This window comes from Rattus norvegicus, chromosome 9, assembly GCF_021556685.1.
Source record: "Rattus norvegicus strain SHRSP/BbbUtx chromosome 9, alternate assembly SHRSP_T2T, whole genome shotgun sequence".
In the NCBI taxonomy this organism is placed as follows: domain Eukaryota; kingdom Metazoa; phylum Chordata; class Mammalia; order Rodentia; family Muridae; genus Rattus; species Rattus norvegicus.
In genome coordinates this window covers 39,707,342-39,734,275 of record NC_141542.1, presented here as the reverse complement: position 1 = coordinate 39,734,275, position 26,934 = coordinate 39,707,342, and positions in this window count along the sequence as shown.

The window sequence follows — 26,934 nt, the reverse complement described above, 5'->3', positions numbered from 1 at the left end:
ATAGATTTCACCAGAAAAGAAAATCCTCTTGTCAAAAAATAATCAAAACACCAAATGCACAGAACAAATAAAGATATTAAAAGCTATAGTGGACAAAGGCCAAGTATTATATAAAAGCAGAAGTATCAGAATTGCACTAGACTTCTCACCAGAGACCCTAAAAGCCAGAAAATCCTGGACAGTTGGCATCCAGACCCTAAGAGAACACAAATGTCATCCCAGGATACTATACCCAGCAAAACTATCAATTACCATAAATGTTGAAACCTAGATATTTCATGACAAAACCAAATTTTAGCAATATCTTTCTACTAATCCAGCCCTACAGAAGATACTAGAACAAAATGTCCAATACAAGGAGGGTAACTACACCCAAGGAAACACAAGGAAATAAACATTTCACAACAAACCAAAAAGAAGGGACTCATAGACACATAATACCTCCTTCAGTGACAAAAAAAATCTTCAGGAACTAACAATCATCTGTCTTTAATATCTCTAAACATCAATGGATTCAATTCCCCAATAAGATACAGGTTAACAGACTGGATACATAAACAGAATCCAGCATTTTGCTACATATAAAAAACACACCTCAGTGACAAAGACAGAAACTATCTCAGAGTAAAAGGCTGGAAAATTTTTCAAGCAAATGGTCCCAAGAAACAAGTGGGAGTTACTACTCTATATCCAATTAAATAGAATTTCAACCAAAAGTAGTCAAAGTAGATGGGGAAGGACAGTTCATATTCATCAAGGAAAAATCTTTCAAGATTAACTCTCAATTCTGAACATCTATGCCCCAAATGCAAGGCCACTCACATTCACATAAGAAACACTAGTAAAGCTCAAAACACACATTGAAACTTATACAATTATAGAGGGAGACTTCAACAACACATTCTCACCAATGGAGAGATGATTGAAATAGAAACACAACAGAAACACAGTGAAACTAATAGAAGTTATGAACCAAATGGATTTAACAGATATCTACAGAACATTTCACCCTAAAACAAAAGAATATACATTCTTCTCAGCAAATCAGTGTACCTTCTCCTAAATTGACCATATAATTGGACACAAAACAAGCCCCAACAGATACAAGAATATTGAAATTATCCCACATATCCTATCAGATACCCAAGGACTAAGCCTAGATTTCAATAACAACAAAACCAACAGAAAGCCCACATACTCTTTAAAACTAACCAACTCTCTGCCCAATGATAACTTGGTCAGGGAAGAAATATACAAAGAAATCAAAGACTTTATAGAATTCAATGAAAATGAAGACACCATACCCAAACTTACAGGACACAATGAAAGCAGTGTTAAGAGGAAAATCCACAGCACTAAGTACCTTCATAAAGAATTTGGAGAAATTCCATACAAGCAAGTTAGAAGAACACCTAAAAGCTCTGGAACAGAAAGAAATAAACATACCCAAGAGGTGTAGACAGCAGGAAATAGTCAAACTCAGAGCTGAAATCAACCAGATAGAAGCAAAGAGAACTATACAAACAATTAATAAAGCCAAGAGTTGGTTTTTTGAGAAAATCAACAAGATAGATAAACCTTTAGCCTAACTAACTAAAGTGCACAGAGACAGTAACTAAATTAACAGAATCAGAAATGAAAAGGGAGACATAATAACAGAAACTGAGGAAATTAAAAAACTCATCATAACCTACAGCAAAAGCCTGTGCTCTTCAAAACTGGAACATCTAAATGAAATGAATGATTGTGTTGACAGATACTATGTACAAAGTTAAACCAAGATCAGGTAAACTGAATAGTCTATAACCTCTAAGGAAAGAGAAATAGTCATAAAAAATCTCCCATCCAAAAAGAACCCAGGGCCAGTTGGTTTTAGTGCAGAATTTTACCCTTCAAAGAAGTATTAATACCAATATTCCTCAAACTATTTCCACAAAATAGAAAAAGGAGGAACACTGCCTAAATCATTCTACGAAGCCATAGTTACTCTGACACCTAAACCACACAAAGACTCAACAAAGAACGAGTATCTCAGACTTCATCCCAGGGATGCAGGGATGGTTCAATATACAAAAATCTATCAATGGAATACAGTATATAAACAAACTTAAGGAAAGCAAAAGTCAGATGATCATCTCATTAGATGTTGAAAAAGCCTTTGACAAATTATAACACCCATCCATTTTAAAAGTTTGTTTTTTTTTTATTAACTAGAGTATTTCTTATTTACATTTCGAGTGTTATTCCCTTTCCCAGTTTCCAGGCCAACATCTCCCTAACTCCTCCCCCTCCCCTTCTTTATGGGTGTTCCCCTCCCAATCCTTCCCCCATTGTCGCCCTCTCCTCAACAATCACGTTCACTGGGGGCTCAGTCTTAGCAGGACCAAGGGCTTCCCCTTCTACCGGTGATCATACTAGGATATTCATTGCTACCTATGAGGTCAGAGTCCAGGGTCAGTCCATGTATAGTCTTTAGGTAGGGTCTAGTCCCTGGAAGCTCTGGTTGCTTGGCATTGTTGTTCATATGGGGTCTCGAGCCCCTTCAAGCTCTTCCAGTTCTTTCTCTGATTCCTTCAACGGGGGTCCTGTACTTAGTTCAGTGGTTTGCTGCTGGCATTCACCTCTGTATTTGCTGTATTCTGGCTGTGTCTCTCAGGAGAGATCTACATCCGGCTCCTGTCGGCCTGCACTTCTTTGCTTCATCCATCTTGTCTAATTGGATGGCTGTATATGCATGGGCCACATGTGGGGCAGGCTCTGAATGGGTGTTCCTTCTGTGTCTGTTTTAATCTTTGCCTCTCTATTCCCTGCCGAGGGTATTCTTGTTCCCCTTTTAAAGAAGGAGTGAAGCATTCACATTTTGATCATCTGTCTTGAGTTTCATGTGTTCTATGCATCTAGGGGAATTCAAGCATTTGGGCTAATAGCCACTTATCAATGAGTGCATACCATGTGTGTTTTTCTGTGATTGGGTTACCTCACTCAGGATGATGTTTTCCAGTTCCAACCATTTGCCTATGAATTTCATAAAGGCATTGTTTTTGATAGCTGAGTAATATTCCATTGTGTAGATGTACCACATTTTCTGTATCCATTCCTCTGTTGAAGGGCATTTAGGTTCTTTCCAGCTTCTGGCTATTATAAATAAGGCTCCACTATGAACATAGTGGAGCACGTGTCTTTTTTATATGTTGGGGCATCTTGTGGGTATAAGACCAAGAGAGGTATAGCTGGATCTTCAGGTAGTTCAATGTCCAATTTACTGAGGAACCTCCAGACTGATTTCCAGAATGGTTGTACCAGTCTGCAATCCCACCAACAATGGAGGAGTGTTCCTCTTTCTCCACATCCTCGTCAGCATTTGCTGTCACCTGAATTTTTGATCTTAGCCATTCTCACTGGTGTGAGGTGAAATCTCAGGGTTGTTTTAATTTGCATTTCCCTTATGACTAAAGATGTTGAACATTTCTTTAGGTGTTTCTCAGCCATTCAGCATTCCTCAGCTGTGAATTCTTTGTTTAGCTCTGAACCCCATTTTTAATAGGGTTATTTGTCTCCCTGAGGTCTAACTTCTTGAGTTCTTTGTATATTTTGGATATAAGGCCTCTATCTGTTGTAGGATTGGTAAAGATCTTTTCCCAATCTGTTGGTTGCCGTTTTGTCCTAACCACAGTGTCCTTTGCCTTACAGAAGCTTTGCAGTTTTATGAGATCCCATTTGTTGATTCTTGATCTTAGAGCATAAGCCATTGATGTTTTGTTCAGGAAATTTTTTCCAGTGCCCATGTGTTCCAGATGCTTCCCTAGTTTTTCTTCTATTAATTTGAGTGTGTCTGGTTTGATGTGGAGGTCCTTGATCCACTTGGACTTAAGCTTTGTACAGGGTGATAAGGATGGATCGATCTGCATTCTTCTACATGTTGACCTCCAGTTGAACCAGCACCATTTGCTGAAAATGCTATCTTTTTTCCATTGGATGGTTTTGGCTCCTTTGTCAAAAATCAAATGCCCATAGGTGTGTGGGTTCATTTCTGGGTCTTCAATTCTCTTCCTTTGGTTTATCTGTCTGTCTCTGCACCAATACCATGCAGTTTTTATCACTATTGCTCTGTAATACTGGTTGAGTTCAGGGATAGTGATTCCCCCTGAAGTCCTTTTATTGTTGAGGATAGTTTTAGCTATCCTGGGTTTTTTGTTATTCCAGATGAATTTGCAAATTGTTCTGTCTAACTCTTTGAAGAATTGGATTGGTATTTTGATGGGGATTACATTGAATCTGTAGATCGCTTTTGGCAGAATGGCCGTTTTTACTATATTAATCCTGCCAATCCATGAGCATGGGAGATCTTTCCATCTTCTGAGGTCTTCTTCAATTTCTTTCTTCAGAGTCTTGAAGTTCTTATTGTACAGATCTTTTACTTGCTTGGTTAAAGTCACACTTAGGTACTTTATATTATTTGGGTCTATTATGAAGGGTGTCATTTCCCTAATTTCTTTCTCGGCTTGTTTCTCTTTTGTGTAGAGGAAGGCTACTGATTTATTTGAGTTAATTTTATACCCAGCCACTTTGCTGAAGTTGTTTATCAGCTTTAGTAGTTCTCTAGTGGAACTTTTGGGATCACTTAAATATACTATCATATCATCTACAAATAGTGATATTTTGACTTCTTCTTTTCCAATCTGTATCCCCTTGATTCTTCCCCACTTTTTCTTTTATTAGTTTGAGTGTATCTGGTTTGATGTGGAGATCCTTGATCCACTTGGACTTAAGCTTTGTACAGGGTGATAAGAATGGATTTTTTTTTTTTTGGTAATGGTCAGAAGTCTGAAACAACTCAGATGTCCCTCAACCCAAGAATGGATATAGAAAGTACGGTTCGTTTACATAATGGAAAATTACTCAGCTATTAAAAATGAGGACATTGTGAATTTTTCAGGCAAATGGATGGAACTAGAAAATATCATCCTGAGTGAGGTAACCCAGAGTCGAAAGGACATACATTGTCTGTACTAATTGATTAGTGGATATTAGCAAAAACATACAGAATACCTAAAATAAAACCCACACACCATAATGTAATAGATAGAAAGGCTGAAATGAGTAGGTTTTAATTCCACTTAGAAGGTGGAAGGAAATAATCATGGGAGTCAGAGGCAGGGACCTGGGTGGAAGAGGTGAGGGATGGGGAAAGGGTGAATAGGAACAGATCTCTGATGGGGGACAGGAGAGAAGCCCACAGGGCCAAGAGAGTGAATGGAGTTAAGCAGCATAGAGGTGTGGTGGGAGGGAGGACCTTCTAGAAAGTACCAGAGACTGAGGAAGTGGGAGACTCTAAAGGACTCAATGGGGGTGACCTTAGCCAAAATTCTCAACATTGGGGAGAGGGAACTCAAAGAGTCCACCTCTAGGAGATAGACAGAGCCTCAAATGGAGGCACAGGATTACTAAACCAGAGAAGTGTTCTTGTCTAAAATATCTGCAGAGACAAAAATGGAGAAGAGACTGAAGGAAGGACGGTTCAATGACTGGTCCAACTTGGCATCCATCTTATGGGAGAGCACCAAGTCCTCACACTATTACTGATGCTATTATGAGCTTACAGATGGGAGCCTGACATGGTAGTCCTTACAGAGTCCCTACCAGCAGTTGACTTGAGACAGAAGCAGATACTTACACCTAATCACTGAACTGAATTTGGGGGACCTCTACTGTTGAATTAGGGGAAAGATTGAAGAAGCTGAAGGGAAGAGTGACTCCATAGGAAGGCCAGCAGTCTCAACTAACCCAGATCCTGGGGAGTTGCTGGAGACTGAACTACCAACCAGGAGCATACACGGGCCAGCCCAATGCCCCTGGCACAAATAGAGCAGAGGTCTGCCTGATCAGGCCTTAGCAGAAGAAGATGCACTTAATCCATGAGAGAATTGAGGTCTCAGGGAAGGGGGTGATGATGAGGGGTCCACCCTCTGGGAGGCAAGGGGGAGGAGGAATGGGATGAGGAACTGTGGGAGGGCAGACTGAAAAGTGTGTGTGTGGGGGGTAACAACTAGCATGTAAATACATAAAATAATAAAAGAAACCCAGAGAGGAATAATCATGACATATACAAAGTGATATACTAAGTGTGAGTAGTTTTGAAATTTTATTTTTATTGACAAGAAAGGATACTGGAAGTTGGAAGCATGGTGTCATGGCAGCTATGAGGAGTTTTATTGCAATTATATTTATCTTTATGCAGAATTCCTATAACATGAGTCAATAAAATATGTTGACTCATAGGAACAAGGAGAAATGATCTGAAGCCAACACCCAACAGGTGAAAAGTTTCTAAATACTCTGGATACATGCCAGATTCAGAGAAGAACAGCCTACTAGGAGCAGAAAGACAGATAGAGGGTACATCCAACCCTAAAAGTTGGCAAATAAATCATGGATTATGAATAGAGACTGATAACTGTAGTATATGCTCATTTGTGACAGTCACAGTTACCTTAGATAAAAATCTAAAACAAAACCAGGATCATGATATAACTTGCTAAAAACAATAATTTCCACCTACGTATCTCTGCATTTGAGTGCATGACATTCTGAAAGATTAAACTCTAAAATTTACACACCAATGATTTTTCCCCTCAGTCCCAGTGCTGTAGCTAGAGGGTAGAATACTTGGCTAGTATACATGAAGCCCCAAGTTTGATCACATGTATGGAACTAAACACTGAAAATATTTTTCCACTGAGATAACTGATGTTTTCTATGCTTTTACTCATTTCCCAGTGAGCGTCTATTAATTTATGCTCAAGCTACAGATTATTAGTCTGTGGTTGTTTGGTTTGGTCCGCAGGATCCCTCATGGGTTACCTATATGTTTTAGTTCTTCTCATGTCTTTTCTTTGTGTATTGTTTCTATCTGGAGCTCTTCATAAAATTTACCATTCACCAGATGTCTCTTTGGTAGCCAAAGTCAGCAGATGCCTCATTATTATTCATTCTCCTCATGCTATTTAATGTTCTTAAACATTCTCTTAGTCTTTAAACTTTTTGTCCATTGACTTGTGTGACGCTGTTTCTCCTTGCTTGCTTTCAACCTTTCTGTAGCTGGGCTTTCCTCTTTTCCTTGTGGTGCTAGCGTTGAAGTTAACTTTTCCGGTTACTCTCAACACTCTTTTTCTGAAAGATGCCATACATTCCTACAAACTGAATGGTCATCTATATATGGCATTGAATGTGACAGCTATACTTTTGCTCAGCTTTCTCTTTTTGTCTCGCAATCTTGATGCCACTTCCCAATTGCCACAAATTCACTTGGTGGAACCAGTTTGACTGTCCTCATCCTAGCCTCCACTCAAACATAACTCCTTAGAAGTTTTATTTTTTTTCACTTTTGTGGATTTCCCCCTCTGGTTTATTATATAAGGGAATGGTATAACAACATCATTCTTACTTCGCTTACATCGGCCCCATTTCAGCATTTCTATCACCACTGTTTTGTACTAATCTTTCATGCTGCTCATAATTATACAACTTTTATTTATTTTTTTACACCCCAAACACTGTCCCACCTTCCAGTCCCTCCTTCCATCCCTTCTTCCCTTCTTCTCTGAGAGAGTGAACCCCCCCAACACACACACACCATAAACTCAGACCCTGTCTGATCAAGTCTCTGCAGGGTAGTTGCATCCTCTCCCAATGTGGCCAGACAAGGCAGTCCTCTGAGCTAGGGGCCTTGGTCCAGCCTGTTTATGCTCTTCACTAGTGGCTCAGTATCTGAGAGCTGCCAAGGGTGCAAGTTAGTTGACTCTGTTGATCTTCTTGTAGAGTTCCTATCTCCTCAGGGTCTTCAACTCTTCTTCTAACTCTTCCATAAGAGTTCTCGAGTTCTGTTCAATGTTTGCCTGTGAGTCTCGGCATCTGTTTCAGACAGCTGCTTGGTGGGGCCTGTCAGTGACAGTAAGCATAACATTATGATTATTAGTGTCAGGAACTGGTGCTTGCACATGGGATGGGTCTCAATTTTGGCTGGTTATTGACTGGCCATTCCTTTAGTCACTTTTCCATCTTTTTCCTCCATTGCTTTTAGACAGGACAAATTTTGAGTCAAAAGTTTTGCGAGTGGGTTGGTGTCCTTGTCCCTCCACTGGGGGACCTGCCTGACTACAGCAAGCAGGTAGTTTCTTCTGTTTGTTTGTTTTTTTTTGTTTTTGTTTTGTTCTCATTGTTAGGAATCTCAGCTAAGGTTACCCATATTGACTCATGGGACCCTCCACCCATTCCACATCTCTGAAGCTTCCTCAAGATTTCCACCACTCTCCCAACCCTCAACGGCTGTAGATTTCCATTCATCCTCCTGTCCATCTGGCCCACTCTCCTATCCCTAACTATACCTGATACTGCCCCCCCTATTCCCTTACCCATCTCCTTTCCTACCCAGTTCCCTTCCTCCATCTGCTTCCTATTACTATTTTTGTTTCCCCTCTTAAGTGAGATGCAAGCATCCTCACTTGGGCTGTCCTTCTTGTTTAGCTTCTTTGGGTGTGTGGGGTGCAGCATGGGTATCCTGTACCTTATGGCTAATATCCATTTATCATTTTGTGTTTGGGTTGCCTCACTTAGAATGGTATTTTCTAGTTTCATCCATTTGCCTACAAAATTCATGAGGTCCTTGTTTTTAATAGTTGTATAGTATTCCATTGTATAAATGAACCACATTTTGTGTATCCATTCTTTGGTTGAGGGACATCTGGGTTGTTTCCAGCTTCTTGCTATTATGAATAAAGCTGCTATGAACAGAGTGGAGCACATATCCTTGTGGCATGGTGTGCATCTTTTGGATATATGCCCAGGAGCAGTATAGCTGGGTCTTCAGGTAGAAATATTTCCAATTTTATGAGAAACTGTCAGACTGATTTCCAGAGTGGTTGTACAAGTTTGCAATCCCACCAACAATGGAGGAATATTCCTCTTTCTCCACAATCAACCCAACATATGCTGTCATTTGAGTTCTGATCTTTGCCATTCTGATTGGCATAAGGTAGATTCTCAGGGTCCTTTTGATTTGCGTTTCCCTGATGACTAAAGAATTTGAACATTTCTTTAAGTGTTTCTTGGACATTAAAGATTCTTCTGTTGAGAATTCTATGTTTATTTAGGTCTGTACCCAATTTTTAAATTGGGTTATTTGGTTTTACTGGAATCCAACTTCTTGAGTTCTTTGTATATTTTGGATATCAGACCTCTCTCATTTGTAGGGTTAGTGAAGATCTTTTCCCAATCTGTAGGGTGTGGCTTTGTCCTATTGACAGAGTCCTTTGCCTTACAGAAGCTTTTCTGTTTCAAGAGGTCACATTTATCAATTGTTGATCTTAGAGCCTGAGCTACTGGCATTTTGTTCAGGAAATTGTCTCCTTTACTAATGAGTTCAAGGCTATTTCCCATTTTCTGTTTAATTAGATTCAGTGTATCTGGTTTTATATTGAGGTTTTTGATCCACTTCCACTTGAGTTTTGTGGAGGGTGATAAATATGGATCTATTCACATTCTTCTACATGCAGACATCCAGTTGGGCCAGTACCATTTGTTGAAGATGCTTTCTTTCTCCTTTGTATGATTTTTGCTTCTTTGTCAAAAATCAAATGTCCATAGGAGTGAGGGTCTATTTCTGGGTCTTGGATTTGATTCCATTGATCAACCTGTATTTTATACTAATATCATGCAGTTATTTTTAAAATCACTGTTGCTTTGTAGTACAGCTCGAGATTAGGGATGTTGACACCACCAGAATTACTTTTATTGTTCATCAATGTTTTGACTAACCTGGGTTTTCTGTTTTTCCATATGATGTTGAGAATTGTTCTTTTAAGGTCTGTAAACAATTCTGTTGGAATTTTGATGGGAATTGCATTCAATCTGTAGATTGCTTGTGGTAACATGGCCATTTACACTATGCGAATTCTACCAATCCATGAGCATGGGAGATCTTTCCATTTTCTCATATTTTCTTCAATTTCTTTCTTCAGGGACTTGAAGTTGCTATACAGATCTTTTTTTCACTTGCTTGGTTAGAGATACACAAAGATATTTTATATTATTTGTGGCTATCATGAAGTATGTTGTTTCTCTGATTTTTTTTCCTCTGACCATTTTTTATTTCTATAAAGGAGGCCTACTGATTTCTTTGAATTAATTTTTATATCCAGCCACTTTCCCAAAGTTGTTTGTCAGCTGTAGAAGTTCTCTGGTAGGAATTTGGGCATTGCTTATGTATACTATCATGTCATCCACGAATAGTGGTATCTTTACATCTTCCTTCCCAATTTATATCCCCTTGATCTCCCTTTTTTGTCTTAGAGCTCCAGTTAGAACTTCAAGTACTATATTAACTAGAGAGAGATTGGGAAACTTTTTCTTGTTCCTGATTTTAGTGAGATTGCTTTAAGTTTCTTTCCATATAGTTAGCTGTTGGTTATTGGCTTGCTGTGTACTGCTGTTATTATGTTTTTATATGTTCTTGAATCCCTGATCTCTTTAATATTTTTAACATGAAGGGATGTTGGATTTTGTAAAAGGGTTTTTCAGCATCTAACGAGATGATCCTGTGGTTTTTTTCTTTCAGTTTGTGTATATAGTCAATTACTTTGGTAAATTTTTATATATTGAACCATTCTTGCACTCCTAGGATGAAGGCTATTTGATCATAATAAATGATGTTTTTGATGAATTCTTGTATTTAGTTTGTGAGCATTTTACTGAGTATTTTTGCATTGTTGTTCATAATGAAATTGGTCTGATATTCTCTTTCTTGTTGAATCTTTGTTTGATTTATGTATCAAGGTGACTGTGGTCCCATAGAATAAATTAGACAGTGTTCCTTCTATTCCTAGTTACTGGAACAATTTGAGGAGTATTGGTATTAGCGCTTTTTTGAAAGTTTGGTAGAATTCTGCACTAAAACCACCTGGTCCTGGGCTTTACTTGGTTGGGAAACTTTTAATGTGTGATTCTATTTTTTTAAGGGTTTCCTAATCTTGATTTAACTTTGGTAATGTCTCTTTAATAAAGCATTCATTTCATTTAGATTTTCCAGTTTTGCGGAGTACATGGTTTTGAAGACCTGATAATTTTTGGATTTCCTTGGTTTCTGTTGTTGTGCAGACCTTTTCCTTTCTGATTTTGTTGATTTGGGACTGTCTCTTTGCCTTTTAGTTAGTTTGGCTAAGGGTTTTTTTTTTTTCCTTTTCTTTTTTTCAGAGCTGGGGACTGAACCCAGGGCCTTGCGCTTCCTAGGCAAGCGCTCTACCACTGAGCTAAATCCCCAACCCCTAAGGGTTTTTTTTAAATCATGTTTATTTTCTCAAACAAGTATCTCTTGGATATTTAATCCATTGTATTGTTTTCTTTGTTTCTAATTGATTGACTTTTGCCCTAAGTTTGACTCTTTCCTGCTATCTATTCCTCCTGGGTGTGTTTGCTTCCTTTACTTCTACTGCCTTTAGATGTAAACTTAATTGCTTATCTTAAAGACTCTCCAATTTCTTTGTAAGGGCATTTAGTGCTATGAACTTTCCTCTTGGCACTGCTTTCATTGTGTCCTATAAGTCTGGGTATGTTGAGCCCTCATTTTCATTGAATTCTAGAAAGTTTTTAGTTTCTTTCTTTACTTCTTTCCTGATCCAGTGATCATTGAGTAGAGGGTTCTGAATTTTCCATGAATATGTAGGTTTTCTGTTGTATCTGTTGTTGTTTAATTGCAGCTTTAGTCCATGGTGATCTGATACGATACATGGGGTTACTTCAATCGTCTTATATCTGCTGAGGCTTGCTTTGTGACTAAATATACTGTCAATTTTGGAGAAGTTTTTGTGGGGTGCTGAGAAGATGGTATATTCTTATATTTTTGACTGGAATATTCTATAGATAGCTGTTAGGTCAATTTGAATCATAATCTTTGTTAGTTTTGTTATTTCTCTGTTTAGTTTCTGTCTCAGTGACCTATCAATTGGTGAGAGTGGGGTGCTGAGGTTTCTCACTATGAATCTGTGAAAATTGATGTGTGTGATTTAAGCTTTAGTAATGTTTCTTTACTGAATGTGTGTGCTGTAGCACTTGGGGCATAGATGCTCAGAATTGAGATGTCCTCTTAGTGGATTTTTCCTTTGATGAGTGTGAAGTTTCTTTTCCCATCTCTTTTGATTGCTTTTGGTTGACTGTCTATATTATTAGTTATTAGAATGACTACTTCAACTTGTTTCTTGAGTTCATTTGCTTGGAAAATCTTTTTCCATCACTTTGCTCTGCGGTAGTGTCTATCTTTGTTTCTGAGGTGTGTTTCTTGTGTGCAATACAATGATGAATCCTATCTATGTACCCATTGTTTAGCCTGTATCTTTTTATTATTGAATTGAATCCATTGATGTTGAGAGACATTAATGACCAATGATTGTTAGTTCCTGTTATTTTGTTGTTGATGTTGTTTCTTTTGGATTTGCTGTGAGATTATTAATTTTACGTGTTTTCTTGGATATAGTTACCCTCCATGTGTTGAAGTGTTCTTTCTCCTATCCTCTATAGAATTGATTTAGTAGAAAGATTTTTTTAATTTTTTTTCATGCAATATCTTGATTTCTCCATGTTGATGACTGAAAGTTTTGTTTGATGTAGTAGTTTGACTTCATATCTGTGGGGTTTTTTGGGGGGGGTCTTCAAGACAACCATGCAGGATCTTCTGGCTTATAGAATATCAATTGAGAAGTTAGGTGCAACTCTACCTTTATATGTTACTTAGGCCTTTTACCTTGCAGCTTTTATAATTCTTTGTTCTGTACATTTAGTGTTTGGACTATTATATGGCAGGAAATTTTCTTTTCTGGTCCAATCTGGTGTTCTGTAAGCTTCTTGGACTTTTTTTTATGATTTTTTTTGTATTTGTGCTTTATCTGTATGTACACCTGCGTGCCAGAAGTGGGCATCAGATCTCATTAGAGATGGTTGTGAGCCACCATGTAGTTGCTGGGAATTGAAATCAGGACCTCTGGAAGAGCAGTCAGTGCTCTTAACTGCTGAGCCATTTCTCCAGCCCTTCTTGGATGTTTATAACCATCTCTTTAAGCTTTGGAAGTTTACTTCTATGATTTTGTTGAAGATATTTTCTAGTCTTCTGAACTAGCAATCTTTAACTTTTTCTATTCCTATTATTTTTAGATTTGGTCTTTGCAAAGTGTCCCAAATTTCCTGGATGTTTTAAGTTAGAAACTTTTTACACTTGGCATTTTCTTTGACCGATGTATCATTTTCTTCTATGGAAACTTCTAAGCTTAAAATTCTCTCTTCTCTTATATTCTTTTGGTGTCTCTTTTTTTCTCTCCTTCCTAGGTTTTTCCTTACCCAAGGTTGGCTCTATTTGTGTTTTCTGCACTGCTTTTATTTCCAATTTTAGGTCTTGGAATGTTTGATTTCTTTCCCTTACCTGTTTGATTGTGTTTTCCTGTTTTTCTTTAAGTGATATGTTTATATTCTCTTTAAAGGCCTTGATCATCTTTATGAGATGAGATTTAAAGTGGCAGTCTTGCTCTTCAGGTGTGTTAGGTTATCCAGGGCTTGTTGTATTACAAGAGCTGGGTTCTGATGGTGCCTTATTGCTTTGGCTTCTGTTGATTTAGTGTTTGTGCTTGCCTTTCACCATCTCATTGTTTCTGGTGTTGCCTGGCCTGGTAGTCCCTGCGAGCTGTAAGTCTCTGGGACTGCTTTCCCCTAGATAGCTGCAGGCCTCCCACAAGGCAGAGCTGTGGGCTAGGATGTAATGTGCATTTCACACATTGCACATGGAGGTGTGGCCTGTTAGGAAGATGGAGCTCTGATAGGGTGGGGCAGAGCTCACACCCATTGTACTGGAAGTTCTAGCAGGCATTGTGGCATGGATGTTTTACCTGTGTGTTCTGGGTTAGAGCAGGGGAGGCATTTGGAGCTGTAGGGTGGGGAGTGGTATGCAGATTATAATTGCAGGTAGAATGACTTTTAACTGACTTATCACCTCTTGTACTTACCATGATATAATGATACTCAAGAGTGCTATAGTGACTTTCCTAAAACGTATACCTAATTTTCATACATATTTGACATGCCTTTTTTTGGTTACTTTTCTGTTGGTATGATAAAATATTGTAACCAAAAGCAACTTATAGAACAATGAGTTGATTTTGTGATAATGTTCTGGAGAAATAGGAGTCATGCTTCCATCAAGGCTGGGAAGCATGACAGTAAGGAGCAACTATGGTGGCCAGAGCAGGAAGCTAAGAATTCACATCTTTAACTGCAAGTAAAAAGCAGAGAATATAACCTGGAGGTAAGTTGCAGCCTGTCCCCAGTCACATACTCCCTCCAGTATGGCTGTATCATCTAAACCTCCTCAATCAATGCCATCAACTGGGACACAAGTGTTCAACTACTGGAGCCCAAATAATCATACTTCATGATATCCCTTAGTAAAAATCTCATTAAATACTCTGTGCTTTTATCCTTCTATTCAGTAAAGACGTGACATTTTCCCCACTGACTTCTAGAGCCTATATTAATTAAATGATCTATAAATTCTAGAGTAGACCAGCTTTCCAAAGTGCCTCATGTACCTTCCACTCCCACTTAGTTCCTCTTCCACATTTATCTGATGCCAGCTTACTCACTTCAAAGCAGGCTCCCATACTTTCTCATTGCTCTGGCAACAGCAGACAAAGCAATTTAAGGGAGTATGAGCTTATTGGAGCTCAGACTTTCGAAGTATTTCAGTCCATCATGGTGGGAAAAACTCAGCAGTAGGAGTGGTCCAACACTTCAGTGCAAGACTGCAGCGAGCTGTTAAACAAGAGCACTCCATCTGGAAGCAGGGACAAGACACTACTGCATCACAGCCACCAAAGGCTACCCTTTCTAACACATATCTTTCTACCAAGGTTTCACAAATTCTGAAAAACAACTTCACTGCTTGGGAACCAAGTATTCAAATACACACACCTGGTGGGATAGATCATATTCTAACCATAGTAGCTTATGCTATCAAATTTATAATTTTGTTTATTGGTAAGTTTCTTTTACCATGCTGTGGCAGCTGTACAGAAGGACCTACACTTATCCTTTTCATTTGATGGAACAAACATGTTGATTTAGGGTAAAAAGAAATGCTGCAGTCATGCGATAACAATATAATACAACCTGATATGTAGTTTGGCACTTAAAATATTAATTAGCTGTGTAATGATGCAGTTAAGAGAATGGACAAAATTTTTGTATCAGAAATGAAGACTTTTTCTTGATATCTGAATTTGAAATTAATTGCCAAGTTTAATAGTTTAAAAAGTCAAATTTCAACCCCCAGTGAACTAGTCTATGGGGGGAGGGCGGCAATGGGGGGAGGGTTGGGAGGGGAACACCCATAAGGAAGGGGAGGGGGGAGGGGGATGTTTGCCCGGAAACCGGGAAAGGGAATAACACTCGAAATGTATATAAGAAATACTCAAGTTAATAAAAAAAAAGTCAAATTTCATAGTTTAAAAACATCAGTATAGGATTTTTAAAAATTAGCATTCTAATACTAGAAAGTAAAATGCTATATATTGTTTAATTGATTACTTATTAATTATAGAAATACTGATTATTAAAATTCTATCATAAGATCACTAATCCTAGAAGACAATTATTGTCTAAAACATATGAGATTTTAAGAATTGAATGACATGGTATATGTATGTGTTCTCCACTTCTATATTACAGGATGCTTTGTATTAACACGTTCTATATAGAGAAGCTTTCATATGGGAGAGAGAAATGAATTTGCTATTGGATCTTCTGACTTCTGCTTCCCTGTAGTTAATTTTCACCTAACAGTATGTGGTAAAAATCAAATGCAGTTTTTAGTCATTTTTGGCTGACATCGTTGTTTAAAAGAAGGCTACCCGCTGAATTGGGAATGAAAAAAGTATTGATTGAATGTAGCAAAATCGATTGGACCTTTTAATGTTTTACATCTGTTTGTTTCCTACTAAGTTTCAAATGGGTTGACTGATTTTGATCAAATTTCCTTCACTTCAACTTTAAGCATCAAGATAAAGTCAGTTACAGGAGAACACTTTTCAATATGAAAGATTTGTATTCAAGAAACTCTTAATCTTTATAGTAGATGAGAACATTATTGAGCAAAATTATAAAATGGACTTAATATGTGTGTCTCCAGTGACAGCATGTTTTCTCATCTCAATCTCCCCTCTGTATGGTGTCTGTCTCCTTGAGTCATGTGATCATATACATTTGTAGTCAGAAATTGAAGGTCTATATTGCTGTCACCTTCAAAAGTGTAAGCAACAATGATAAGCTAACGATGCATTTACAGAGCGAGACAAGTTTCCTGCTACCCCGTGAAGCACCCCAGACCTTTTGTTTTTGTGTGGGCCATGGTATTGCCTTACTCAGGGAACCATGGGAAATGTGTCTAATATAACACCTACTTTTCCATCCCAAAATGAAAGAAAACATCTACCTACCTTGTTAATTTCAAAATTATGTAAAGAATTCTCAATTGCAGAGTAGACTGTCTGACATACACTTTTGCATGATTGTTGGTACATATTGATGTCACCGGTTCCCAACAGATGGTATCTCCCATATCTCTTAAAACAGAAAGCAAGTCTCCATACTCTAATTTTGCTTAATTCCTTTAAAATTTCACTTATTATAACTACTACTACTACTACTACTACTATTACTACTACTACTACTACTACTACTACTACTACTACTACTACTACTACTACTTTTTATTATTTTGTGAAGATATATCAGAAGAACCAACAGATATGGAGAAATTTTTAGCAGCTATACTTCAGATAAAGGGAAAATTAAACACAAAAACCTACTTCCCAATCAATATATGGAATAGTAAACTGCAAAATTCTTAAAATAATAAATATAAATGGCTAATAAATATTATCTAAAGCATCTAACACTTGTAGCCATGAGGGAAATGCAAACAAAAACTACTTTAGGATTCAATGTGAACTCAGTCACAATCGCTAACATCAAGAAAGGAAATGACAATAAATGCTTGTAAGGAGGTAAAGGGAGAAGTCTTACTCGTTGTTGGTAGACTGTAAACTGGTGCAGTTACTTCAGAAAGGAGTGAGACATTTTCTCAAAAACTAAAACTGAATTACCATACGACCTAGCTCTACCATTCTTGCACATATGCCTAGAAGACTCCGTATCATACCTCAGAGACATTTGTACATGTATGTTTATTTCTATGCTTCACACTAAAAGAAATAGAATCAGCCTGATCAACTTTCAACAGATGAATTAATAATAAACACATGGCTATATACAATAAAACTTTATTCGGTCATAAAGGAAAATGAAATCATGAAACATGCAGGAAAATAGATGAAACTCGAAAATATTTTATTAAATGGGGTAAACCAGGCTTGGAAAGATGAACAGCACACTTTCTCTCTCATATGCAGATCCTAGTTTGTAATTTTACTATGGTCGTTATTATGTGGAATTGAGTGTGATAAAGCACAGGAAATTAAAAAGGGGTCCATGAGAGGTGAAAGAGGCCTTACAGGGTTGGGTGTCAGAAGAGTAATGAAAAAGGCTGTCACATGAGGGTAGAGATGGGATACTGGAGGAGGGAAGGTACCAGCGGAGAGGATAAGCAAGGTGATGGAGAGGAGCAAGTGTCAGGGAAGGGTCAAGCAAAACCAAGTACATATGAAACTGTCATAAGGTAACCTGTTACTTTGGGTGCCACTTAAACACTAAAACTGAATAAAATGAAAACCATGAAATCGTTAATTCTTAGCAGGAAATAATATTACAAAACGTCGAATGCAAAGTTATTTATACCATCTTTTCTTTTTAAATTGAAAATAGATTATTTTTCATAAAAAAATTCGCATTATGGTTTTCCTCCCGCACTCCTCCTGAATCCTCCCTTCCCTACTACCCTCCCCCAAACCCACAACCCACAACCGTCCTCTCTCTCTCTGAGTGGACAAACACAAAACATAAAAATAATAAAGTTGAAAAATCAAAAACAAAAATCCATACCTGAATAGGTTAAAACAAACAGAGAAAACAACAACAGCAAAAAGGCGAAACAAGAACAACAAAATAGCTAATGTGGGAAACAAAACAAAGCAAAACAAAACAAGAAACACATACAGACAGATAGACACACACACTGGCAAACACGAAGTCCCATGAAAAGTGCAAAATAAGAAACCATAGTATATAAGCAAAAGACATGAAATGTAAGAAAATACATGCCCAGTTACAGCATTATGAGAAAAAAATCTCCAAAAATACTACTGAGTTTGTTTTGTTTAGCCAATCTACTTCTGGACATGGGAGTTGGCCTTAAGAGTGGTTTACGTATCGAAGTGGAGGAAAGGATGCTTTTTTCTTTTTGTTTTGTTTTGGATTGTTTGTTTTTGCAAGTGGGAAGATAGTTCTGGATTAGGGAATGGGGCTTGTGTCCACTTCTCTCAGCACTGGGACCCCATCTGACCCAGATGTGTGCAGGCCCCTTGCTACCACAGTCTCTATGAGTTCATATGTTCATCAGTCTTGCTGTCATTAGAAGTCTGACTTCCTAGGTTTTTCCCTATTCCTTCTGGTTATTACAATCTTTCTGCCTCCTATTTCACGAGGTTCTCTGATCTACAAGGGGAGGAAATTGATGGAGACATCACATTTAGGACAGAGTATTTCAAGAACTCTCAACTGCATAACGCTCAGCTGTGGGTCTCTGTATTTATTCCCATTTACTGAAGGTGGATGGGTAAGATATTGATGTGTGTGAGTGTAGCAGAATGTCGTTGAACTCATTTTGTTAATCCTTATCTTTGGAGAAGAAATAGGTCTCTGGCCTATAAAGTCTTGAGATATTGGCCCTTGAACTATGTTGGGGCTGGGTTCCATCTCCTGGATTGAGCTTTGGATCCAATTATATATTGCCTGATTATTTCACGTATTTTATATCATTATTGCACCAACACATCTTGCATGCAGGCCACCATAGTAGATTGAACTGCTTGTAATTGGGTTGGTGCTTACCTTTGATAGCATGCAGTGAATCTACCAGTACCCTGAACACTTATCAGTAGAGGTGAAGGATCTAGTTATGCACCAAAGTGACCTTTCTCCATGTTCAATGAGCTATGTGGGTGTTGTCTTCAGCAAAAGGACCCTACAGTCTTGGAAATCAGTCAATACCCTAGTCAATATTGTGGGTGGTTTAGGGTTTCCCATTTGGCCAATATTTCTAATTCGATTTCCCCTTCCTAGTGGTATCTAATCTTCCTCCCAGTCCTTTATTCTATACTTAACCTCTGTGGTTATGTAGACTGTAGCCTGCTTATGGAAGACTTAGCGCTTAAGACACACATATAAATGAACACATACCACATTTGGATTTTTAAGTCTGGGCTATGTCGCCCTGAATGACTTTTTTTCTAGCAAATGTGAAGTTTATGATTTCATTTTTCATAATGGTTGAATAATATTCCACTATGTAAATGTACCACATTTATTTTTTATCTGCTTATCCACTGACAGACATCTAGTTTGTTTTTAATTTCGGGGTATTATGAATAGACCATCTACGAATACGGTTGAATAAGTGTCTCTGTAGTAGAATGTAGTGTTCTTTGAGTATATGCCTAAGAGTGGTAGAGCTAAGTCCTGAGGTAGATCTATTCCTAAATTCCTAAAGAAACACGAAATGGATTTTTACCGTGTTCTGCAGATTTGTACTTCCACCGACAATGGATGAGTGTTCCCCTTACCCTAAAGAATCTCCAGCATGAGCCGCTGTTCATTTTATTGATCTTGGCCATTCTGACTGGTATAAGACAAAAATCTCAAAGTGCTTTTGATTTGCATTTCCCTGATGGCTAAAGATGTTGAGTATTTCTTTAAGTGTTTCTCAGTCATTTGTGTTTTCCCTATTGAGAATACTCTGCTCAGATCTGTGCCCCACTGGGCTATTTGTTTTCTTGACATCTAGCCCTCTATGGGATGTCTAGTTGGTAAAAATCTTTTCCCGTTTGATAGGGTGCCACTTTGTCTGAATGATTTGTCCTTTGCCTCACAGAAGCTTTTCAGGTCTATGAGGTTCCATTAATTGTTGATCTTACTGCCCTTGCTATGGGTGTTCTGTTTAGAAAGAAGTCTTTTTCTGGGCCAATTTGTTCAAGACTATTTTTCCTGTATTAATGCTACTAATCCATGAACATGAGAGATCTTTCCATTTTCCTATGTCTTCCTCGATTTCTTTCTTCGGTGTCTTAAGGTTTTTATTACACAAATCTTTTACTTGCTTGGTTAGAGTTACCCCATGATATTTTGATATTTTTTCTAGGACAGTGTGAAAAAATTGTTTCCCTGATTTCTTTCTCAGTCCACTTATCATTTGTATAGGGGAAGTCTAACAATTTTTTGTGTGTTAATGTTATGTATTACTTTGCTGAAAGTATTCGACTGCTATATGAGTTACCTGGTGGAAGTTTTAAGGTCACCTAAGCATACAATCATATCATATGCAAATAAAGATACTCTGACTTTTTCCCGTCCTATTTATATCTCCCTCAGTTTTTTTATTGCTCTCTCTGACTTCAAGTACCATATTGAATTGTTATGGAAAAAACAGACAAACCAAGTCATGTTCCTGATTTTAGCAGGAATACTTAGTGTCTCTTTGCATTCAGGTTGATGCTGCTGTGGGCTTGATGTTAATTGCCTTTTTTATGTTGAAGCATGCCCCTTGTATATAGGGCTTTTATTATGAAAGAATGTTGCAGTTTGTCAAAGACCCTTTTGCATCTAAGAAGGTGATCATCTGGATTTTGTCTTATAGCTTCTTTATAATGTGGATTACGTTTATTAATTTTTGTATGTTGAATCATCCCTGATTCTCTGGGATGAAGCCTACTTGATCACGGCAAATGGTCTTTTTGATGTGTTCTTAGTTTCGGTATGCAAGTATTTTATTGAGAAATTTTGCATCTATGCTCTTAGAGTAATTGGTCTGTAATTTTTTCTTGGCTCTTTTTATGTGGTATAAATATCAGGAAAATTGTTGTCTTGTAGAAAGAATTTGGCAGTGTTCCCTCTGTTTCTATTTTGTGGACTAATTTGAGGAGTATTGTCATTAATTCTTTGAAAGTCTGGTAGAATTCTTCGCTAAAACCATCTAGTCCTGGGCTGGTTTTGGTTAGATTTGATTTAACAATATATATATATATATATATATATATATATATATATATATATATATATATATATATATATTTACACACCTGTGTGTATACATATATATGTATATATGTATGTATAAACACATATCTATTATATATGTTTATACATAATATATCCATTTCTATTATATTTTTATAATTTGGTGGATTGCTGGTTTTAAAGTATGTCTGTATGATTCTCTGGATTTTTTCAGTGTCTGTTGTTATATTCTCTGTCTCTAATTGGATTAATTTGGATGTTGTCCTTCTGCCTTTAGTTCATCTGAAAAGGGGTTTGTCAGTCTTACTTATTTTCTCAAAGACCCAACTCTTTGCTTCATTGATTCTTTGTATTGTTTGTTCTTTGTTTTTATTTCATTGGTTTTAAGAGCCTTGAGTTTTATTATTTCCACCATCTATTTCTTGTCAGTGTTATTTTTTCTTTTTGTTCTAGAGCTTTCAAGTTTGCTGTTAAGTAACTCATATAGAAGCTCTCCATTTTTAATGTAGATACATAGTGCTATGAACTTTCCTTTTAGAGCTGCCTTTATTGTGTCCCATGGTTTTTCACTTTCATTCAATTCTGAAAGTTAAAATTTCTTGCTTAATTTCTGTCTTAACCCTTTCTTCATTGAGTAATGTGTTATTCAATTTCTAAGAGTTATAAACTTAATCTTGTCTCTGTTTTTGATATCCAGCTTCAATTCTTGGTGTTCAGATAGAGTGCAGGGCGCCCTTTCAATTTTCTTGTGTCTGCTGAGACTTGCCTTGATTTCAATACAGTTTTCCCTCCTGACTCCATACTTTTGTCTCATCAGTCAACACCTGTGGCAGAATCTCCCTGCAAACCCATTTAATCTTTTCAAATCAGCAATGCCTCCTAGCTTCTGCTTTCTGGTCTTCAAATCATATGTGATATTTTAGAATATACAAGAAAATTTAAAAACTGACTAGCAAAACAGAAAAAAAACATGTCAAGGAATGAATCTAAAACAAGATTTCTTTTCTTTTATTGGATACTTTTTATTTACATTTCAATTGTTATTCCCTTTTCAGATTTCCCTGAGATAAGCCACCTTTCCCATCTCCCTCCCCTCTTCTATAAGGGTGTTCCCCTCCCTATCTAACCCCCTTCCCCCTGAGACATTCCCCTGCACTGGGGGGTCCAGCCTTAGCAGGACCAAGGGCTTCTCTTTCCATTGGTGCCCAACAAGACCTTCCTCTGCTACATAGGCAGCTGGAGCCATGGGTCAGTCCATGTGCACTCTTTGGGTGGTGGTTTAGTCACTGGGAGCTCTGGTTGGTTGGCATTGTTGTTCTTATGGGACTGCAAACCCCTCCAGCTCCTTCAATCCTTTCTCTAACTCCTCTAATGGGGATCCCGTTCTCAGTTCAATGGTTTGCTGCTAGCATTCACCTCTGTATTTGACAAAATCTGACTGAGCCTCTCAGGAAACAACTATATCAGGCTCCTCTCAGCATGCATTTCTGAGCTTCATCAATATTATCTAGTTTTGGTGGAGATATATATATATATATATATATATATATATATATATATATATATATATATCATTACATGTGGGGCAGACTCTGAATGACTGTTCCTTCATTCTCTGCTCCAAACTTTGCCGTCACATACCCTCCTATGAATATATTTGTTCCCCATTTTAAGAAGGAGTGAAGTATCCACACTTTGGTCGTCCTTCCTTTTGTGCTTCCTGTGGTCTGTGGATTGTATTTTGGGTAATTCGAGCTTTTGGGTTAATATCCACTTATCAGTGAGGGCATACCATGTGTGTTTTTCTGTGGTTGGGTTACCTCACTCAGGATGATATTTTCTAGTTCAGTCCATTTGCCTATGAATTTCATGAAGTCATTGTTTTTGATAGCTGAGTAATATTCCATTGTGTAGATGTACCACATTTTCTGTATCCATTCCTCTGTTGAAGGGCATCTGGGTTCTCTCCAGCTTCTTGCTATTATAAATAAGGGTGCAATGAACATAGTGGAGCATGTGTCTTTGTTGTATGTTGGAGCATCTTTTGGGTATATGCCCAGGAGAGGTATAGCTGGGTCCTCAGGTATTTCAATGTCCAATTTTCTGAGGAACCTCCAGACTGATTTCCAGAGTGGTTGTATCAGCTTGCAATCCCACCAACAATGGAGGAGTGTTCCTCTTTCTCCACATCCTCGCCAGCATCTGCTGTCTCCTGAGTTTTTGATCTTTGCTATTCTGACTGGTGTGAGGTGGAATGTCGGGGTTGTTTTGATTTGCATTTTCCTGATGACCAAGGATGTCAAGCATTTCTTTAGGTGCTTCTCAGCCATTTGATATTCTTCAGTTGAGAATTCTTTGTTTAGCTTTGTACCCCATTTTTAATAGGGTTATTTGGCTCTTTGGAGTCTAATTTCTTGAGTTCTTTGTATATTTTGGATATTACCCCTCTATCAGATGTAGGATTGGTGAAGATCTTTTCCCAATCTGTTGGTTGCCATAAAACAAGATTTCTTAAAAGAAGGCACACAAATGATCATCTAGTGCATCAGCAATGTTCAACATCAAGGAAATATTAGCCAAAAATCACAACGAAATAGTACCACACACCATTAAAAATGATTGTTATGCAAACACGGAGTATAGCAACTATTGGTGAAGGAATGGAAAAAGAACGTTTGTGCACAATGGGTGGAAATATGAATTAGGATTGCCATTAGAGAAAACAGTATGCAGTTTTCTTAACAATATTTAAGAACGGGCGGCCGAAGAGAAGGCTCAGTGGTTCAGAGTTCTCTTCCATGGGGCTTCAGAGTTGTTCCCTCTACTCGCAGTTAGCAGCTCACAGTCATTTGCTCCTCCATCTTCTGGGAACCCAGTACCTCCGGCCTCTGTAGATACCAGATCTCACATGCACATTGCCTAACGTCAGACACCCATATAATTGAAAAATAATAACAATCAAACTAAAACTGAAGGTCCCCAACACAAACAAATGATAAATACTTATCGAAAGGAAAACAATGATTACCCCAATTTCATATTAAAGCTTTAATCAGTCTCACACATACAGGTGTTTTGTGTCCTGTAGTGTGAAATTCTGCAGAAGTGGGTGGAGACTCAAATCTAAGGTCTTCTTCTATACGCCTTTATTGCTCCAATCAGTTAGATGGAAGGTGACTTTATAACTGCATAAAGGTGTGTTTCACAATATATAATAATGTTTTGATCTCTTCTATTCTTATTTTATTCTTTAAACTGTTGATACTTTTCTCTTCTTATGTTTCATAAGAAATAAATCTAAAATATTTGTCTCTTTTAGTTCTTATGGTTAAGTATGGAGGGAAAACTTGGTAGTTTTCTAGACTTGTCTAGATTTTCAGTTTGTCTAGATTTCCTATGATGTGATGTGAGATGATATAGACAAATATTCTTAATAAGCAATTGCTCATGAACTACTTAAGAAACAAACTTTTTTCATTTTAACATTCTAAAAGTTATGCAAATGATTTTATATTTTCACGCAAAGGTTTACTGTTATATTGCAACACTATTAATGCACTTGTAATTTATTTTTAAAATTTTTTATATTTCCTATAAATTACTATATTTTTTCAGAGAATTAACATTTAATTAGTTAGCGGGATCACTAACTAGTTAGAATTTTAAGATAAAAATTAATTCAGTGAATTTTTTCTTTGAAGATATTTTATACATCTTGCCAGAACTAGGTAGGTTACTCAACTGATTCAACTCTTTTCCTTATCTTGAACTATCTATTGTACTTTTCTTAATACATGTCCAACCTATTTTTCATTAAATTTAACTCTAAAGATTTTCTCTTCTTTAAGCTGTCTCATGAGGAATCAAAAAGCTAATGGCTGGTTCCCATTTAGGAATGACACCACTGTGTGAAATAAATCTCATGAGGCAGAATTCCTAGAAGGCAGGGACCACTGCCTTTTTATGAATCAGGGTTCTCTGGGGGACAGGGTCTCTGCTCCTTGAGCAGAGCTCTCCGACAAGGTGGATATTTGAGCAGCTGTATGAGACACTTGAGGCACAGCTCTTTGAATTGGAGTGGAAAAAATTCTCAGAAATTTAGTGACTGCTCCCTCTAAAGGGTAAGAAAATCCTGAGAAGGGTGTGATGTCTTACAGTTGCTTCTTTGTGATGCTTTAACAATTTTCAAATCCATCACCAACAACCTAGTATTGTACCAGTAGAATTGTTTCCTTGTCTGTTGCCTGGATTGAACACCAAGAACACAAGCATCTTGGGGAAGAAAAGTGTTTATTTGTCTTATTGGAACCTATTTATCTCAGTCCAGCATGGGGGCAAGTCAGTACAGGGACTCAAGGCAGGAACCTGGAGGCAGGAACTGAAACAGGGTCCGTGGAGGAATTCTGTTTACTGACTTGCTCCACATGGCCCACGCAGTGATCTTTCTTTTACCTCCTAGGAACACCTGCCAATGCTTAGCATCACCTTGAGTTGACTGGCCCCTCCCATATCAATCATTAATGGATATTTTTAAAAAGTGCCTCACAGACTTTCTGAAGGTTTGCCTCATAGAGCCCTTTCTTTCTTTTTTCCCCCCACAAACTCTGCTCCACATCCCAGACTCTCCTTCACAGAGCCCCTTCCCCCCATTCCCTCTCCCCTTCTCCTCTGAGAGTGTGGAATCCCTCTGGGTATCCCCCACCACCATCCCGGCACATCAAGTCTTTGCCATCCTCTCCTATTGAAGCCAGACAGGGCAGCCATGGAAATTGAGCTGCCTGTCTGCTACATAGGTGTCTGGGGGGCCTCGTTCCAGCCTGTGTTTGTTCTTTGATTGGTGGCTCAGATTCCGAAAAGTCCCAGGCAACCAGGTTTGTTGCCTCTGCTGTTTTACCTGTTGTTCCCATCTCCTTTTGGGCTTTCAATCCATTCTCAAATTCTTCCAAAAGTGTGCCCGCCCTTTTTCTAATGTTTGGCTGTGGCTATCTGCTTCTGTTTCCATCCACTGCTGGTTATAATTACTCAGGTGATAGTTATACTAGGCGCCAACTGCAAGGATAACAGGGCATCATTTATAATGTCTGGGATTGGTGTTTGCTCATGGGATAGGTTACCAGTTGGGCCAGTTATTGGTTGGCCTTTCCTTCAGTGGTGGCTCCATCCCTGCATTTCTTTTAGACAAAACAAATTTTGGGACAAAGGTTTAGTGGATGGGTTGATGTTCCTATCCTTCCCTTGGGGGTCCTTCCTGGCTAAAAAAGGAGGGTCAAATTGACAAAACTAAGGAGCAAAAGCAGAGACTAGCATTTGTAAGATGTATTAAGCTTTCTCTGTGGTTCCATTAAACATGTTACTGAAACAGTTGAACATATAAATATTTAATTATTTAATGTGTTTCACAGGTTGGGACTATACCTGACCATTCACTGTGTAGTTTATGATAGATGGGAAATCATTTAACTATGGAGTTGGATAAGGCTCTTTTTAGCTACTGAAATCATGAGTGAATAAGTTAATGAATAAATGATACTGAATTCCTACTCATAAGTAGGTGGATCACTTTGGATGTCTTTGGTTATGGAATGATAAAACTTGTGGTAGCTATCTTTAATAGTTGAAAGAAACAGGTAATGTTAACTTACATTTTAAACACGT